We start from the raw sequence: 7,779 nt of genomic DNA on the forward strand, positions 1-7,779 counted from the left end.
CCTTTGTAAAAAAAAAAAAAAAAAAAAAAAAAAAAAAAGGTGGATCTAAAGCAGGGTCTGTGTGACTCCAGGTGGTCTGGGGCCTGCTTCCCCAGGATCAGCAACTCTCATGCCATAGGTTGTTTTCTTCTGAGCTCGGACAAAAGAAGAGCCCTTTGACAGATACAAAAAAGCAAGCTTTTTCGAGTGATCTCTAATAGAGTTTTGCTTATGGTAATCATAACCTTTTTTAAATGAGTTATGTAAAAAGATCAATTTTTTTCTATTTATCCTTTCAATTACGATGACATTGTAATCATTGGCCTTCTAAGGAGATCTCATGTAGTCCCCAAACATACAGCCTCCTGAACTATTGTTGCAGTCACTTAGATGGTTGGGATGAGGCCTAGAGGCCGGACTTGAATATCATAAAGAAACCTTTCCTTCTCAGTTCATTTCACAACTGTTTTTGTAGACTGAAGTTTTCTAGATAAGAATAAGAAGGCTTTACTTTCCTGAACTATCGCATGTAAGAGCTTAGACTTTTTGTTTGGAAAAGGTGTGGCTGAGCACTGCCTTGATGGGTTACATTTGCTTTCCATGAAATGCTCAAAAATGTCAGAACATTCCTTCTCTCTGTGTCAGTGTGTATTGTAATAAAACTGCTGATTTAAAATCCCAGTGTGTCTGCCCTGTCTCCCTCCCTTCAGCTGCTGGCATCGGCTCCTGCTGCTGTCAGCCACACCCAGTGTGCTCCATCTGTGCACTCTAGGGACTATCAGAAAGACTTGGAAAATCGATTTTGTTTCCTGAAAAATATGATTGATGCAGTAGCGGTTGTTTGAACCTTTTATTTTTGAATTCTGAGGTAGAGGTATATCTCTATATATTTATGCTTATCTACCTCATCTTAGCAGCCAACCAGATAAGAATTCACTCATGTGTTTTACAATATTTAGTAGTAAATGTCCTGAAGTAATGAACCAGCAAACGTTTGTGTTGACTATGCATTTTGATGTGGACTTTGCCATCTTTAAATGTTATCAACAGTTGAACAATGTGTATAGTTTTTCCTGGCCACCAAAAAAAAAAAAAAAAAAAAAATCTTGAAAATCACCAACTTAGCCAAGAAACTGCTGTGCTGGAAAAAGCTTTGGGCTGAACCCAGAAACAAATCTAGGCTAGGCATTTTACCAGTTCTGTGTTCTCTGTCCAAAACCCTTCGTCTTTTTTTTAACGTCTATAAAATGTCAAGGTTTGGCCAATGACCAAAAGGAAGCTTTCTGATCCAACTATGGCTCTGTGTACATCTCCTGTGCTCACCCAGGACCTAAGAGTGTGTCAGGAAGGTGACCTTCTTAACCTCTAGATAAGAATGTGGGACTGAGTTGTGAGCTAAGACCCAAAGAGGTCTTGGACTCGAACACAGTCGTCACCTAAACGGCTTTTCACAGTCCCTGTGGAGTGCCACTTCCATAGGGTCCCGCCTGCCTCAGTGGATTTTTTTGCTGCTGCTGTGATGAGTGTCACTTGCCTCTGGAGAAGGAGCTGAAGTTGACAGCAGGAGAGTGAGTACAGTTTGGGATCTCATTTAACTATTTATTCAACAGCATTTAAATGTGGCTAAGCTGCTAAAAAGGGAAGTTTAATACTGTCTCCCAATACTGAATTCCAAAGCTGTGTTTAGGAAGCATGGTGTTTAAACTTCTTGATTGTGGCAGGTAGCTGTCCCCTCTGATACTTTGGCAGCCTGTCGTTGCCAGCCTTGGTTTAACCCTGTTGTCTCCTTCCCTTCCCCTGATACCAGGTGATCACCACGCATGATAGTGAGGTGGTAGTAAAGGGGATCAAGCAGACCACCTAATCTTCCAGATTTCATGGTTCAATATATGCGTGCATCTGAACTTAACAGCTATTTTTCATGGAAAGGCATTTTTTAAAAATTATGTGGCCATCATTTAATAAAATAAAGGGAATCTTGACAGTGAAAAGGACTTACTTTACAAGAAAGTACAGACCTTTGTATAGAATACTTGTCATTTAGGCTGGTAAGATCTTTGTCCTAGCCCATATTGGGGACCCTACAGCAGAGCACCTCAGCTGCACAGTGGAATCTGCTGCCCAGTTTGTAAGTGGGAAGGGCACATGGAAACCCTCAAAGGAGCAGGAAGCTCATGGTTGTATAACTGAAGGTCACCTCAGAGCTCATAGAGGTGATCCTCTTGTGCTTTCATGCAAAATGCACTTAGGTAAAAAAAAAATTGGGATTACCTGAGTGTTTAAAAATGCCCAAGTAGAGTGAAGCTCAGGAGTTAAGAGGTACAGGCAGTTGTGAGCTACCTGGATGGGTGCTGAGAACCAAACATGGGTCCTCTATAAACACAGTATGCACTGTAACCTCTGGGCTAACATTTCTGTAGCCCAAAATTCATCTATTTAAGGAGCAGAAATTACCTTGACCACATGCAACATAGAAAAAGGAATTAGGTTTAACACTAAGTTACACTAACAATCATGATTGTTTCCAACTGTGACCTTGGTACACTGTTTTTCTTTAGATCATGGCCCCAAAGTGATCTTTCAGAACCTCGTGTATGCATGCACCACTATAGAGCACCGGAGCGGGTGACAGGAATGCCCTGGGTTGCGTGGCTCCAGCCTGCAGTCTAGATTGGTATCTAGTTTTGTGACTTTGCAGGTTTCACAGAGGTCCATGACTGAGCTAGGCAGCCTCTGTGCATGATGCCACAGCCCCAGCCTCCTTTCATCGCACGACTCAGTATGTGGTCCTGCTACAGATGGTCTGTGAGGAGCCACATGTGTGAAGTTTTCTTTGGGTCTCCTCTCAGGACAGGGGGCTCTAGACATAATGGTGAGACTGGGTTGTTTATGACCCTAGTGTTTGATAGCAGTTAGGGCAGGAATGCAAATGTCCCTTTGTGTTGTAGTTTCCCTCAGATTAGCCTCAGGAATGTGTTTATGTTGCTGTAGTCTCTCTTTGTAACAGAAGCACTAATGGCATCTGTTTCATGTCTAGGTCCAGGTCTGATGCATCTCTGGTGTATTTAATCCCATCAAGAGCATCTTTTCTGTTCTTGCCTTTCCCACTGAAAGCAAGTACTTCTGAAGGAAATTTCTAAGCAGGACATACCTTAGTGGAGTGCCCATCTTCCCCCTCACTGCACCATGCTTGCAGGGAGGCAAAAAGGAGGGTAGTCTTTTCTGATCATGTCTTATTTTTTAGTGCACTTTCATTGAACTTGCCATGTCATAAACTAAAAAGATCAACCTACCCTTTCCAACCCATTTCCCAATGTTTTCAAAGAAAGAACCTTTGGTAACTGCTCCAGTTCTTTTTTTTTTTTTTTTAATCTATTATTTTTATTTTATGTGCATGCGTGTATTGCTGCCTGAAGGTAAGTGAACTCGTATGGTGCAATGCCCACGGAGGTCAGAAGAGGCTGGTGGATCCCCTGGGACTGGAATTACGGACAGTTGTTAGCTGCCGTGTGGGTGCTGGGATTCGAACTTGGGTCTTCTGCAAGAACAACCAGTGTTCTTAACCGCTGAGCCATCTCACCAGCCCCTGCTCCAGTTTTTTAGTTTTAAAAATGAACTCCAGTTCCCCTTAGGTGAATCAGTGCTTGTAGCCTTCTTTGCAAATGGGAAGCAAGTAAAAAAAATACTGTTCTTGCTGCTACTATTGAATGTTGTCTTCCAGGATCCAAAAGAATAAGAAACTATAATTTCATAGAAGTTCTGCTTTCCTTCCAAGAGCCATCTAGGGTTCCTTGTGTGGGTTTGCTCTCCAATGTAAATATCAAGGTGAGGGCTACAGAGAGATCCCATTTGAAGACACTACAGCCAAACTCCTATTGTTTCTGGACAGTGTTGTGTGTAGGTAGAAATAGGATACTTGGAAACATGATCTAGGCCTTCCTGAGTAGGTAGGAGAACTGTGGAGAGTAGGGAGAAGAAAGGATGCAATGAGGATTTGTCCATAGCTTTGTGAAAGGAGAGTGGCTAGAAATATAGCTATAATCTGTCTAGAACTAATACACTAACTAGCTACCCTTGCTCCCATGATCTCTCTCTAACTGTGGCCCATTCCTCTCTTTTCTTTCCCACAAAAGACTTTGGGGGAGCTGAGTGCTGTTGGTCACTCCACATCCCTCCCTCTGCCAGCAGGCTCTCATCTCTGCAGAGCCTGTTGTCACTGCCACAGAACTCTGCACAGACTCAAATGCCCTTTCATAAACAACCTGCTGTCAATATATCACACAGGTGTTCATTCCTCGATGGGACATTTCTAAGATACACTAAAGTGAATGGCAAAGCAAAGTCCCATTTCCACAGATTTGGTGATGCCCACTGTGGCAGGTCCTGTTCATTTACACTGGCCAGTTCTCCCCACACACACACACACCTTTCCTTCTCTTTCTTTCCTCTCTCTGTGTCTCTGCCTCTCTCTGTCTCTCTCTCTCTGTCTCTCTGTCTCTCTCTCTCACACACACACACACACTCTCACACTCACACACACAGTTGCTTTGTAGCCCATTGCTCCTCCCTCCTGTTGCCCTTTTTGCACTTGGCTCCCAGGCCTCTTGGTTTTCATCCCTCCAACCTATGGCTGCTCTGTCTGTCTGTCTGTCTGTCTGTCTGTCTGTCTGTCTGTCTCAGCCTTCCTTCTTGCTGAGCACTGCCTTCACCTTCCCACCTCTACTAGTAGCCCAAGCACAGTCCACTGGCCTCTGTCCATGCGCCACCTAATCCCTGTCCATGACCCCTCCTAACCGCTGAACATGGACACCATCCAGACCCAAATTTCCAAGTTCATTTCCAGTATGGATCTCATTCCTGAGTGCTAAACTCAGACATCCAACTGACAGCTTGACATCTTCACTGGGATGTCTAATAGTCACCTCAACCTGAATACGCCAAAACTGAGCTCTCCCCCTCCTGTGTTCTTCCTTCTCTGCCCACAGTCTTCTTCCAAGCTCAGTTAATATCAGTCACGTTTTTTTTCAGTTGCTTCTGCATTGTCTTTGACTCTTTTCTTTCTCTCACATTTCCACCCAGTTCATCAGTAAATGTTGTCAGCATTACCTTCAAAATATGACAGCTCCTCTAGCTCCCCAACTTCTCCAGCTCCCCAGATCTTCTTCCCACCTCCCAGCTTCTCTGTCTCTGCAGCTCTCCCATCTCATCTCTACTCAGACTGTTGCAGCCATCACCCTGCTCTGTCTATCCAGCATCTACCCATGTCTCCCTCTCTATCTAGTCTCCACACTGTTGTTAGTGTAGTATTTTATAAAACAGGTCACTTTGCTATTTAAAACCTTCCCAGGCTTCCTTCCTCATTCAGCACAAAGTCCTGATGCACATCTTAGTCCACATGGAGTAGCATGACCTGCTCCCTGCCGCTCCTAGTCGCTCTCTCATCCTCTTGTTCACTCTGTTGAGTACTCCAGCTCTTGGCTGTGTCCCACTTGCTAAGCTCTCGTTCTAGGAATTTGAGGTTTATCTGCACTTATCTATAATGCTCTTTCCACAGGCATCATGAATCTGCATAGAGGCTCTTTCACTACTGTCTGTCTGAAGCACCACTCCATCCACATATGCCTCCTCCTGACTTCTCAAAGTCCGTTTGGATCTGGCATGTAGATTTGCCTTTCTGCCTATCATTTGACTGCCCTCTCTAGAATTCAACTTGTATGTGAAGGAAGAATTTTATTTTATCTGTGATTATGTTTCCACCACCTATCCTAGTCAGGCACAAAGTATGGGAGTTTAGTAAGTATTTTTAGAAGTCACAAGTGAAGTCCGCTATACAGATTATGGGTTTTGAATGTCTGACCAAGAAGGCTACGTTTACCCATGCACAGTCACACCAGACAAAAACAAAGCATAGAACTGGGGAAATAGTAATAAGCCCCAACCTTAGCTGAGGAACCATTGGCAGCTGATCACTGCTGGGTGAGGGATAGTTGGTGTTAAGGGACCCATGCTAGATATGCTGACCAGGCTCCAGTGGATGACCTTACACCATACCAAGGGACATCTGGGGACACAAACTTGACTCATTAGATCTTCACATATATGACAGAATGCATGAAATCTGGTAGAAGGGCTCTGGGGGGACTGCAGATGGGGGTGTCTAAATATGATTAAGATCTATGAAATGCAGAAAAATTCAGTAAAACTATATATTGAAAGAAAAAACATTTGATGAATTATAGTAAGCTACTGAAAGATTTTAAGCCAAAACTTTTGTGAGAATAATCTGGCAATAATATGAGCAGCAGAAGGGAGAAAATTATATCAGAGAGTGGCTGAAGCCTGGACAAGGCTAACAGTACAGAAGTAGAGGGGATGACTGTTAAAGGCACTCAGACCCTCACAAGCAGAGGATTTGGGTGGGGAAGCAGTGGCACCCTGAACAGAAATGAGGTGCGAGGAAAAGCCATATCAGCTGCATGAAGAGAAGTTTCTGAGCCCATTAAGTCTGATGGGTGCCTTTAGGTGAGCCACAGGGGTTGTGCAAAGGACACCAGCAGGGAGAACAGGGCTTGGCCCCTCTGCTTCTGGGAGTGATGATGATGCAGTCAGTAGCAGATGTGAAGTAAAAAGAGGTCTGAGGACCCCATCCCATCAGTTGATGGAAGAGAACAATGATCAGTAGAGAAAGTAAGGCAGCAAGAAGCGATGCAAAGAAATTAAAGCTGAGAAGTAGCAAGAGGCTCAAGAAGATACAGCCCACAGAGCCAGAAGTGCTACTTGATGGAGGAGGCCAGAACTAGTTGTAACTCTCCAGGAGAGGCCTGAGAGGTAAGGACGGAGGATAAGGCTGGGAAGGCTTCTGGGGGACCTTAGAAGTGTGATGAGGGGTGAAAATGGAAAAGGAGGTGCTGGGACTTGGTCAGTAGTGGACAAATATTCGCAGGGGTGATGGCTATGTGGGCACACAGACTGAGGACCTGAGCTGTCCCCAACCATTACTTCAAGATTCCAGCACTTTGTTGCCAGTGGTGACAAGTGTCTACCCTCGAAGCCTACAGGTCTGGCCCCTGGCTTCTATCCCTGGGATCCCTCTGGGCTTCTGAGCAGGAGCAGCCTGTTATGCCTGCAGATGAAGGCACAGTGACCACTGTCAGATCCACAGTCTTGTACAATCCGCCATGGAAATGGCTAGGCCAGCCAGATAGCCAACTGCAACCTGTGCTGGCTGGGCAGTAGCCCCTGAACAGCTAGTGAGCACATGGTCCAAATGCAGCTGAGCTAAAGTGGGTATCTGGTAGGCTGCTAAGGGACCCAGGAGTGGGACTGAATCTCGGTCCTCACAGGTGATAGTTTTTTTTGGGAGGCTTTCAATTCCAGTACTGGGAGACAGATTTTACAAAGTGTGTGCTCTGCACACCAGGGCCTCATCAGTATTTGAAAGAACTGGTATGAAAATGCCCATCACATTAGAAGTCCACTTGTGTCTTCACAAGAAATGTCAGCAGAATTCGCAAGAAATTTGTAAAAAATGAGAAAAGATTATTCTTTAAATATAGATTCAACTGTTGACATTTTTGAAAGGTTGCAAAAAATGTTTTAAAATTTTTATTCCAACATGTGCAAAGTTTCTTGTTGATAGTGACTACTAAATATTCAAAGAGACTATTGGGATTTGAGAGCAGTCTTTCAGACATTAAACTATCTTCACACTGACCAGTTCTCTCTCCCTCTCCCCCTTTCCTTCCTCTTCCTCTCTCTCTCTCTCTCTCTCTCTCTCTCTCTCTCTCTCTCACACACACA

The sequence above is a fragment of the Nannospalax galili genome, unplaced genomic scaffold (assembly GCF_000622305.1).
Source record: "Nannospalax galili isolate Female #2095 unplaced genomic scaffold, S.galili_v1.0 scaffold375, whole genome shotgun sequence".
NCBI classification, from domain to species: Eukaryota; Metazoa; Chordata; class Mammalia; order Rodentia; family Spalacidae; genus Nannospalax; species Nannospalax galili.